A 12,578-nucleotide genomic window follows, 5' to 3' on the forward strand; every position below is an offset into this window, starting at 1 on the left:
CTCTCACCTGTTTGTTCAGATCTCACCACTCCCATCACCATGACATTTCAGGACACTGCCACGTTTCAGGACACTGTGGCCAAGAGAAGTTTCTGCCAGCTTCCGGGAGGGGAAGCAAGCTGCCTTCACAAAGGGAGGCACAAGTTTGGGTTCTTACAGAGACACTGGAAGCTAAAAGACCCTTCAAAACTCAAGAGGTGGTGGGTGGTGATATGATCTAGAATTCTGTAAACAGTGAAACTCTTCGTCAGATGAGAAGTTAAAACGCAGAACGTTTCCAGACACACGAGAATTCAAAAATACCCAGAGAACTCCCTTCTCAGAAACCTCTAGAGAACGTGGTCCGTCTTAAAAGGAGGATTAACCCAAGAAGGAACAGGCCGCCGGACCCAGGAAGCAGGTGACTCGATACAGAAGAGCAGCCAGGGGAGTTTCCCCAAAGAGGCCAAGACAGAGGTCAGGCAACAGCTGAGCTCCAGACACGGGGTGGCGAGTCCTGGGCTCAATGGTGAGGAAGTGCTGGGGTGACGGGCTTCTCCGTGAAGATGAATCCAAGAGAGTCCCAGACACACCTAAATGTCTCAGGAGGGCCTTCAGCAACTGGCAAAATGCCTGGAGTGAAATTGGCAATAAACACACAGAAAATCAGGCTATGAAACAAGACAGAGATTAACTTCGAGCATAACTGCACTCTGTAAAGAAGGAAAAAGAGTCATAGCTCACCACATATTTTTTTAGCTATAGAAAGTGTCTCTGTGGTCTAATAATATTAAGAGTGGCTTGATCTATGCAAAATTGCATCACAGGTCAATGGGGAAGAGCGAGTGTGGGGAGGGCTCCCATGTCTGGGCGGAGCAGGGGGTGGTGAGTCAGGAGACAGTGTCCAGGCTGGAAAATGAAACAGTGAGTGTGCCTGTATGTGTCTGAGGCACAGAGGCCACACCAAATCCTTGGGGAACAAGACTGGGCATGGCTGTTTGGGGGAGGGGCCCGGAATTCTGTTGTGTTTTCACAACCAATCATCTAGAAGCAGGGGTCTCCAACCTCCGGGATCTAATGATCTGAGGTGGAGTTGACATGACAGTAATAGAAATAAAATGCACAGTGAATGTAATGTGGTCGAATCATCCCCAAACCATCCCCACCTCGTAGAAAAATCGTCTTCCACGAAATCGGTCTCGGTGCCAGAAAGGTTGAGGACTGCGGCTCTAGAGCGACCGGACCCTTTAGTAGATCCAGGGCATAAAACTGAAAGCGCTAGGGAGAGTGAGGTGGCTGAGCGTTTTTGCCCTGGTGAGTGATGGCCACATGGAGAGCCCTGGGCAGCACAGAGGGGCACAAGCAGTGGACTGGAGTCTTCTTTTGGAGCCTGAGATGCTAAATTACATTCTTGGAGGCAGCCTGCAGCGCAGGGGCCTGGGACTATTGAGAACCCAGAAACCTCTCAAGTCCCACCCCCGAGGACCATGAGCAGAGCTCAGTGGCAAGTAGTGGCAAGTTTCCAGCCCGGCCTCATTTATGGACAGTGGTCACACACACCTGTTCAGCCCCAGGTCCCAACTGTCCTGGCCTGACACCCTTTGGGTGCTCTGAATATTTGTTGGATTAGTGTCATAGACAAAATATTGACTAAATTTGATCTTAAACCTGTTGTGTATGTGTGTGTGTAAGTCTTTTTAAGGCTGTCTTCAGGCTGTAAGTGACAAAATAAATGTGTATGTGTCCCTAGCATGCTCTCACTATCCAGACTCACCCCTTCTGATCCTCACCTCCTCTAGGGATGTTTTGTGACCCCATGGACTGTAGCCCACCAGGCTCCTCTGACCGTGGAATTCTCCAGGAAAGAATACTGGAGTGGGTTGTCATACTCTTTTCCAGGGGATCTTCCAAACCCAAGGATCAAATCAGGGTCTCCTGCATTGCAGGCAGATTCTTTACCGTCTGAGCCACCAGGGAAGCATTAGGGATGTATAAGGCAGGCGTTTTAGTCTTTCTCTTTGTCCAGAAGACAAAACCAAGAGTCTGAGAGGGTAAGAGCCCCAGGCCACAGGGCTCCTTGTGGAGCCTGAGAAGATATTTCCAAGCTCTCCTACTCTGAGTCTCACCTGCGCTCAGGCATCCTACTGCCTTTTATTTCATCTTTAATTCCCACTCCCAGCAGGCCTCCCAGAACCCTCGGCAGAGAGGAGGGAGGTAGAGGTGTCCAGGCTCTGGCACTGGAGACCGTGTGCACAAACCCCAGCAGAGCCATCGGCTGCCTGCCCTCGGCACCTTCCTCCTCACATAGTTCATCTGAGACCAGCTCAGGGAGCAGCTAAGGGGGAGGGGCTTCCTGTCCACAGCCCGCCTCACTCACATCAAATTTGGAGGGAGAGCCAGGTATCGGGGTCTGAACCCTCCAAGCGGGACCTAGCGGAGAGGACAGCCAGGGCAAGTGGGGTCTTGCACAGATCAAGCCCTCAGTCTGGGTTGGGCTCTCCCCCCAGCCTCTCTTTAATTCTCACAACAGTGTTATACATTGGAAATGTTATCCCCATCTTCCAGATGCAGAAGCTGAGGTCCAGGAGCTCCTGACAGGCCAAGTTCACCCAGCTGCAGAGCAGGAAGCAGTACGGCAGAGCCCCCCGCCCCACACCTGCCACACGGAGGGACTGGAGGGGGGTTGCCGGGTGTCAAAACTGCCACGTGGGGCCGCTCCTGGGCCCCCACCGCCAAGGCACACCTCGCACCGAACATGACTGGCTCAAGGGAGGGCGTCGACCGGGTGGCGGGCCTGTGGGAGCTCGGTATTTTTAGTCATTTTGTCATCCAGACCGGGATGGAAAGATGAGAAACCACAGGGCCTGGCACGGGCCTCAGGATGAAATCATGAGCCCAAAATAGGTGGAGCTGAAGCCCTTGGAGGCCTGTCGTGGGGCCTCCACGCTGACAAGCCACAGATGCACTGGGTTCTTTCTTGTTTTTGTTTTTGGAGGGCCCCAGATCTCTTTTAGAAGGTATTAAATCAAAGGCTGTTTGAGCTGGAAGGAACCTTCCAAGTCTCAGAGTCTGACCCCTCCCTGTGTGAATGGGGTCACCGAGGCTGAGAGAAGAGGGCTTTCATCTGAGCACTGATGGGGCCCAGACCCAGCCAGGCCCATCGCTGCAACCCACCCCCTGCCCCAGCCTCCTGCCCTGTCTCCTCTCGAGGGCAGGATGGGGCAGGGTGTGGAGCCTGCAGCTGCCACATGGGGAGGCAGAAAGCCCTGGACTTGGGGACTGTGGATCCATCTCTTTACTCTTCTGTGATGCCCAGTGTTCAGATGACGATGTTATTATGGCTTTTGTAAGATTCCAAGGAAATGACCTATAAACACAACTTCCCGCTCTATCAACCTCGGGGTGTTTCTGGGAGGAAGGAGGTGTGCATGGTGGTGTGGGAGCCCCTTTTGGAAGCTTCCAGATCCTCCTTCCTTCGTCTCATTCTGCTGGTACCCACCCTGGTGAGTGGTCAGCCCCGAACACCAGGGCGTCGGGACCGTGGTAATGATGTCATTCTCCTGCCTAGTCACTGTTCAGTGTAGGTCTTCTGGGTGTTCTGACCAATAAAAGAGGAAAGGGGGACTTCCCTGGTGGTCCAGTGATTAAGAATCCACCAGCCAATGCAGGGAACACGGGTTTGATCCCTGGTTGGGCAGGATCGCACATGCCCCGGGGCGACTAAGCCTGCGTGCCACAACTACTGAATCCTGTGCCACAACAAAAGATGCAAAGAAAATCCTGCCTCCTGCAACTAAGACCCAATACAGCCGAATAAATAAATAATATTTAAAATATATAAATAAAAGATGAAAGGAAGTCTGCCGGGGGCTTCCAGGGAAGGCTCCTCCAGGATTAAAAGGAAAAAACAAAGCACGTGGGAAGAAAAACTCCCTGGACATTGTCACGAGAATGTGACAATTGGTCTATTACAGCTTTACCGCACGGAGCTCATCTGAGGGCAAAGGACAGCAGAGCAGAGAGACAAAGCGAGCCTGGGTCCTTGTAAATCTTACCTGTTTGCCACGTGAGACCACAGAGATGTCCACCTTGGGGTTTTTGATATTTGAAGCCCAGATCATTTCCGCTGCTACACATGAGTCTGCACAGAAGTACACGGTAATTTTCCTTTTAATGCCAAGGACTTGAATCTCCACGCAGCCCTTTCACAAGACAGGGCAACCTTATTAATCTAGCAGCTTCCCTCTTTTATTTGAACTTCCTGAAGCAGCCTTTCAGCCACTCGTCCACCCAGGACTCAGTGCAGTGGAATGGACGAGTTACAGCTCCTGTGAAAACAGATCTTACTGCACTTGGCTCTTCAGGGAGAAAAAGATGTGGTTTCTTCTATATGTGGATCCCACGAGGAATAGCGAGACCACAGCTTACAGACTCTCGGCTTCCTGGACAGTGTGCCCTCTGTTCTGGGCAGGGAGTGGCCCCAGCCCTGTTTGCTCCTATCATTCCTGGCTGGTTCCCTACGATCAAGCTGGGAATGGCAGGTGTTTGGAATAGCAGCCTGTGTGTGTTGAGCTTACAACTGTAACTCTGAGTGCGTGAGTCTGTCTGTCCACGTGTGTATAGTTAAACCTGATGGTAGGGGTGGGGGGTGAAATTAAAACGTGCATGTGTATTTATATGGCTAAGTCCTGTGGGTGCGTGTGTGTATATGTGAGACAGAGAGGGGAAAAAAACGAGTTTGTGCATGTTTCTCTGTCCATCTGTGCGCCAGTATGCCTGAATTTCAGCTCAGGCCTCTGCAGCTGGAGCAGCAGCTCCTCTGAGCCCGCACAAAGAGGCTAGCGTCCCTTCCAGGCTCCTCACAGGAATCCACCAGGATTAGCTCTGAAGCGCCACTGCTCTCCTCCCAGGTGGGTCTGGACAGATCTGCACGAATGTAAATTCTGTATCTCCCGTGGGCCACGTTTCTTCCATGAAATTCCCCTCTGCCTGCTGGAATGAACACAGTGACGCCAGACTGAGGCCTCGTTCAGGAGGGCCCCCAGGCCCCCTCAGGGCCGCCATGCTCCAGGGAGTCTGGGCCACTTTGGGAACTCAGATTTACACTTAGTCAAACGTGTTTATCTGGTTTTTCAGGACAGAGGAAGTCAGGAGTATGCGTGTGCTGGGTATTGAGGAGAATCTGCCAGATACAGAGACAGATAGATCTTTAGTCCTTGAATGACCTTGAGCTGCCTGTTCTGACCAAAGGAAGGTTGAGTGAAACAACTAGCCTCCAGGTCTAACAGCTTGTTTATATGCAGCAACGGTCTTCAATTTTTGGTCTCAAAACATCTTTATGCTCTTAAAAATCATCAACAAACCCACAGAGCTTTAAATTATGTGGATCATATATATCCATGGGCTTCTCTGGTGGCTCAGATGTAAAGAATCTGCTCACAATTAGGGAGACCCTAGTTCTATTTCTGGATCCAGAAGATACCCTAGCAAGGGGAATGGCTTACCCTCTCCAGTATTCTGGCCTGGAGAATTCCATGGACAGAAGCCATAGTCCGTGGGGTCGCAAAGAGTCGGACATGACTGAGTGATGAACACTTCCATTTCATCTATCCATATTAACTCTATTGGAAATTAAAACTGGTAAAGTTTTAAAATATCTATTAATAAATTTTAAATAATAGTTACCCATTACTGTAAATGTTTCTGTGGAAAATAATTGCACACTTCAAACAAAAATATTTAGTGGGAAGGTGTCACTGTTTTGTATTCACAGCTTGATTCTTATGCCATTTTGCATTCAATCCATTGTGATATATGGGTTTGGTTGAACTATTTAAAGAATAGCTGGATACATACTTTAAAACGAGGAATATGTTAATCTTTTTTTCCAGATAATTGTGGATATTCTTCAACATTAAAGTCTCAACAAGTGGTAGGTTCTTTTTTATATATACAATTGCCTCTGAGAGGTAGGATTACAGATCATTTTACTTTGCATTTTTTCCTTTAGTGCTTGCATGCATTTTCTATTTTTCTGGCATAATATTATTGCTCGTGCAAAAACATTCTGATTATATATGCAACACATTCTCTGTTAAGACATTTTAACAGAGAATATATACATATATATAAAACACTGAAAAGAATACTGAAACTGTCCATAAACTAACTACCAGAAGAATCATTTTGGTATATTTGCTATATCTGGTATATTTTCTTTCTTTAACTTTTTCCTTTGGTTATTTGAGTCTGTAATTTGGATCATTTCTCTCAGGAAATACAGTTCATGTATATTCCATTGCATTTTTAAATTGTTATTTATTTTTAATTGAAGGATAATTGCTTTACAATGTTGTGCTGGTTTCTGCCATACATCATCATGACTCAGCCATCTGAAAGTCACTCAGTCGTGTCCGACTCTTTGCGACCTCATGGTCTGTAACCTGCAGGCTCCTTCATCTGTGGGATTCTCCAGACCAGAACACTGCAGGGGTAACTGTTCCCTTCTCCAGGGGATCTTCCCAACCCAGGGATCAAACCCAGGTATCCTGCATTGCAAGCAGATTCTTTATTAACTGAGCTACCAGAGAGCCATAGGTATACAATTGTCCCCTCCTTCTGGAACCTCCCTCCCATCTCCCACCCCATCCCATCCCTCTAGGATGTCACAGAGCACCGGGTTTGTGTTCCCTACATATATACAATGGGATATTACGCAGCCATAAAAAAATAATGTATTTGAGTCAATTCTAATGAGGTGGATGAACCTAGAGCCTATTGCACAAAGTGAGGTAAGTCAGAAAAAGAAAAACTAATATTGTGCATTAACACATGTATGTGGAATCTAGAAAGATGGTACTGATGAACCTATACGCAGCGCAGCAGTGGAGACGCAGACACAGTGAACAGACTTGTGGAAACAGTGCGGGCAGGAGAGGGTGGGATGAATTGAGAGAGTAGTATGGAAACATACATGTTACCGTATGTAAAGTAGATAGCCAGTGGAAACAAGCGGTGGATTCTTGCAGATAGTTGCCATGTGGAATCTGAATCCGTATCAATACCCCTTCTATACTCTGTTACATGAAAATCCATTGTTCTGTCTTATACTTTGAACAGATCTTTTATCCACTCATGATTTTGTAACAATGCATTTGTTGTTTGGAAAATATTGGTTCATTGAGTTACACAGCTCTTTCCTAATGTTGACATATTTCAACATATAATATTTTAAAAACTCACATTAATCTTTAACCACAGCTCATCAGTGTTTAAGTACTGACAGGCTATCAAGCTTAAGGTGGCAGATACAAATTTTCCAAATTCTAATTTCACAGTTTCACTTGAAAGCTTGAATCTTCTCACTGGCAACAAATACTGTCAGTTGCTTTCCTTGAGGTAACAGGCTCACTTTGTTCATTTTTTGTGGAAATATCTGCCAAACATCCGAGTCAGAATAATCATCCCCTGCCTGTCAGTTGTTCTTTTCAAGTAAAAATGATCTTCCATGGAGAAGGCGGATAACTCAGCTTACAAGTCCATGACACACACACTTTTCTTCAGATGACCGCCATGTTGCAGTATGTCTAAAATTGCCTTACTGTTATTTCCCAGTTCTTCCCACAGAATGCTATAAGGCCTGTCTTTAAAGATTGAGATTTAATAAAATGAATAATTTCTACTGCCACGTCAGGGACATGCTTAAGTGAAAGTGGCTTCTTTTTTCCCTGCGAGTGCAGGGTGGTGAACAAGAGCCACCAGAACAGTCTGGGGTTTCTGGCTGCTGTGATTTGTGCTAAGGCGCTAGTGCATTACCCAGCAGTGCTTTCGCATTCTCAGCGCAACTGTCAGCACAGAGAACACAGTAGAACATCTTAGTCTTGGTGTGACAATAATTTTGATTTCAAGGGCTTCTTGCAGCTTTTTAGATTTCCCTAGAGATGTAAGGACCACAATCTGAGAACCACTAAGCTAAGATTTTTCAAAATGATGGTCATGTGTGTGCGTAGTAGCTAACTCGTGTCCAACTCTTTATGACCCCATGGACTGTAGCCCATCAGGCTCCTCGGTCCATGGGGTTTTCCGGGCAAGAATACTGGAATGGGTTGTCATTTCCTCCTCCAGGGGATCTTCCCAACTCAGGGATCAAACCCAAGGTCTCCTGCATCTTCTGCATTGGCAGGAGGATTCTTTACCACTGACTCACCTAAGAAGCTAAAATGATGGTTAATAATACTGTAAAATATGCCAGAACAACATTAGAAAAAATGAAGAACTGCATATTCTCATGTAGAATTTTTTCCAATTCAAGTTTAACAGGTAAAAATTAAAATTTAAAAAGTCACAGAATAATAGTATTTTATATACTGTAACATTATTCCATTTATGTTAAAAAATATATGTACGATGTATATGACACACACAACTACACTGTTTGTAATTATAATTTGAAATTAGTAAGTTATAAATAAGAATTAGTTATAGATGTATGATACATACCATACCGTCAGTAATATCTTCTGGGAAGCTTTAAGTTTCTATTGATATTTGAGTTGATTATAATAACGTAGTGCTTCTTTGGAGTCTCAGATGGTAAAGAATCTGCCTGCAATGCAGGAGATGTGGGTTTGATCCCTAGGTCAGGAAGATCCCCTGGAGAAGGGGATGGCAACCCTCTCTAGTATTATTGCCTGGAGAATCCCATGGACAGAGGAGCCTGGTGGGCTACAGTCCTCGGGGTTGCAAAGGGTCTACTGAGAGACTTACACTTTCACTTTCTTTCATAATAATGTATTCACACGTTGCTTCATTCCATGACGAAACACTTTTTTAAGATAAAAGGTGGGAAAAGAGCTCATTATCTCAGCTTTACGCCTCCAGAAGGCCTTGAGTCTGGCAGGCCTCAGGAAGGAGGCCCACCTGAGATGCTACAGCAGCTACTTCCCGGGATATCACCCCACATTTGTTCCTTCTGGAGGATGAGGTGTCTGGGGTTGGGGGGGGGGGGGGGTTGGTGAGTGGTAGGTGAAGAGCTGGTTTCCTAGCAGTGTGATCTGGCCGGAAGGGCCTCTGAGGGGCCAGTGGTGCAGCACTTCGTCTTTCAGGGGTTATGAAAGGTCTGGCATTTCTCACTTTGGAGGAGCCAAGCCATTGGAAGAGAACTGGATGCTTTTTCCCTCTTGTTGTTTGCAACATTTGCAAAAGCTGTAGGAAGAGAGGTGAAATAACCCTTCAACCTCCACCTCCCTCCAGAAGGCAGTGGGTGGCTCAGGGGTGGGCCAGAATGGTTGGACTGACGGGTCTCCCTGGGGGCGGGCCCACAGTGGGCCCTGGAGGGAAGTTTATTCTACAGGTGGAGCTTGATGCCAGAAGGAGCCTCAGTGACTCAGGTGCAGAGACAGAGTGGGTCAGGGTTGGGACCCGCCCCTTGAAGGAGATGAGATCTTAGGCTGACTTCATCTGCCTGACCCTCAGCTTCCTGATTAGTGAAATGAGGACACAATGCTCTGAGAACTCTGTTGATGACTGTAAAGGAGGACGTGGAACAACAGTCTGGTTCCAAATAGGAAAAGGAGTACATCAAGGCTGTATATTGTCACCCTGCTTATTTAACTTATATGTAGAGTACATCATGAGAAGCATTGAGCTGAATGAAGCACAAGTTGGAATCAAGATTGCTGGGAGAAATATCAATAACCTCAGATATGCAGATGACACTACCCTTACGGCAGAAAGTGAAGAAGAACTAAAGAGCCTCTTGATGAAAGTGAAAGAGTAGAGTGAAAAAGCTGGCTTAAAGCTCAACATTCAGAAAACTAAGATCATGGCATCCGGTATGGCAAATAGATGGGGAAACAGTGGAAACAGTGGCTGACTTTAGTTTTGGGGGCTCCAAAATCACTGCAGATGGTGACTGCAGCCATGAAATTAAAAGATGCTTACTCCTTGGAAGGAAAGTTATGACCAACCTAGATAGCGTATTAAAAAGCAAAGACATTACTTTGTCAACAAAAGTCTGTATAGTCAAGGCTATGGTTTTTCCAGCAGTCATGTATGGATGTGAGAGTTGGACTATAAAGAAAGCTGAGCACCGAAGAATTGATGCTTTTGAACTGTGGTGTTGGAGAAGACTCTTGGGAGTCCCTTGAACTGCAAGGAGATCCAACCAGTCTATCCTAGAGGAAATCAGTCCTGAATATTCATTGGAAGGACTGATGTTGAAGCTGAAACTCCAATCCTTTGGCCACCAGTTGTGAAGAACTGACTTATTTGAAAAGACCCTGATGCTGGGAAAGATTGAGGGCAGGACGAGAAGAGAATGACAGAAGATGAGATGGTTGGATGGCGTCACCGACTCAATGGAGATGAGTTTGAGTAGACTCCGGGAGATGGTGATGGACAGGCAGGCCTGGTGTGCTGCAGTCCATGGAGTTGCAAAGAGTCAGACACAACTGAGCCGAACTGAGGGGTACAGCATCAAGCAGAGTCTAGCACATGGCAGACAGCCAGTCAGTGGTAGTTTCACCGTATGAAGAATATACACTCACCAGGAAAATGTGGGGGGAGTCTCCCTGGGGTCTTGGTGTGGACCTGACACCTTGAGGGTGGGGGGAGGCAGGCTGGGGGCTGGCAGGCAAGAGCAGGGTGGGACTGGCAAGCAAGAGCAGGGTGAGGCTGGCAGGGGCTGGGGCTCCAGGTGCAAATCTGGGGTCAGGATGCCGAAAAGCACCTGTGGGGATGGAAAGATGAGGGGCTAGAGGGCACCCGTGCAGGAGGGAGGTCGGCAGGAAAGATCCCAGGCCCAGGACACAAGAGAGCTGGGTGGGCAGCAGTCCTGGAGGTTGCCAGACCCACTGTGTGCTGCCCCGGCCATGACACCACCATCGTGGAATTGAAGGCAGAGTGCAGTGCCTTCCCCCATTTCCAGCCCTGAGCCCCAGGGGGTTTTAAGCAATGCCAGAAGGAGGTGTTGGTGGAAGTACACCAGGTGTCTGCCCTGTGATGTGACAGTCCCCGTGGGCTGAGGCCTGGGCACTGGGCCACCACTCCCCAGACTCTCCGGCCTCTAACCAGACTGGCCTTGAGGCCCAGGCTGGCTTCTTCTTCATGCTCAGGACCCTCACTATATGTGGAGGGTACAAACAATGAGTGCCACAGGTGTGTGCTTTTTCTTTCATGTATTCACTTTTTTTTTTTTGGCCACACTGAGCAGCATGTGAGATCTTAGTTCCCAGACTAGTGATCGAACCTGCGTCCCCTGCATTGGAAGCGAGGAATCTCAACTACTGGACACCCAGGGAAGTCCCTTATTCACTTCTTTTTAGTGAGCATATATTCTCAGAAGCCAGAAAAAATGAACAGATTTCACTATTATATTTAAAAATTTGTGTGGCAAAGATAAACAAGAAAGAAATAAAAAATAATAACTTATGAGAGCTCAAAAAAAGGAAGAAAGAATAAATTAAACAGCAAACTGAAGAAATTTTATAATATATATGAAAACAGACTGATTTCCTCAAAATATAAAAGACTTTTGCAAATCAGTGTCAGAGTGAACAATAAACAAATATGAAAGTGGTCAAAGGACATTGTAACTCAGCAGTTCATTAAAAAATATATATATAAATAATCAAACTACCAAAAAATGCTACTTTAGTCATAATTAAATTAGTTCCTGGAGAAGGAAATGACAACCCACTCCAGTATTCTTGTCTAAGAAATCCCACGGACAGAGTCTGAGCCTAATGGGCTACAGTCCAGAGGGTCGCAAAGAGTCAGACACAATTTAGCAACTGAGCACACACACACAAACAAGTTCCAACCAGAACAGTGAATTATGTTTTTCCTACAGATAAAAGTCACAAAGGTTGATTACGCCTCATGATGGTAAGAGTTTCTAGAAAAAGGAAAACACTGTACATAGGAATTTAATAAGTTGCCATCTTTTTGCAAAGCATCTGACAAATTCCATTTACCATTTCTATGTCCTAGCAGTTTCATTTCTAGGAGTTTAACTTATAAGTGCCTCTGCACAAGAGCAGAAAAGAGTATATTACTTTATGCACCTTTATGCATCTACCACATGCATATCCATACTGCATTCTTTTAAACATCAAGGGGGGAAAAATAAACATTCATGAACACAGGACTGTGCAAATGCATTTTTCTACCCTTACATTATGGTATGTTACTCTGTCAGTAGAAACTGGGGCAGATCACATGTACTGACGTGGAAAGCTGTCTAAGATACACCGACAAAGAGTGAGAGGCAGAGCCTGGGACATCGAGCATCACATGGTCTGGGGTTTGCCCACATACCATGCTCCTTCACACAGGAAATACCCAGAAAAGCCTCTGAGGAGTAGGACTGAGAAGCGGCAGACAGCATTATTTATTTTGCTTTATGCTCAGTGTTCAGTTGCTTCAGTTGTGTCAGACTCTCTGCGACCCCATGGACCATAGCCCTCTCAGCTCCTCTGTCCATGTGATTCTCCAAGCAAGAATGCTGGCGTAGGTTGCCATTTCCTCCTCCAATTTTGCTTTATACTCTTCTGCAATGCTGGAATGATTTTTTTTTACTTTGCCAACAAAGGTCCGTC

The sequence above is a fragment of the Budorcas taxicolor genome, chromosome 11 (assembly GCF_023091745.1).
Source record: "Budorcas taxicolor isolate Tak-1 chromosome 11, Takin1.1, whole genome shotgun sequence".
NCBI classification, from domain to species: Eukaryota; Metazoa; Chordata; class Mammalia; order Artiodactyla; family Bovidae; genus Budorcas; species Budorcas taxicolor.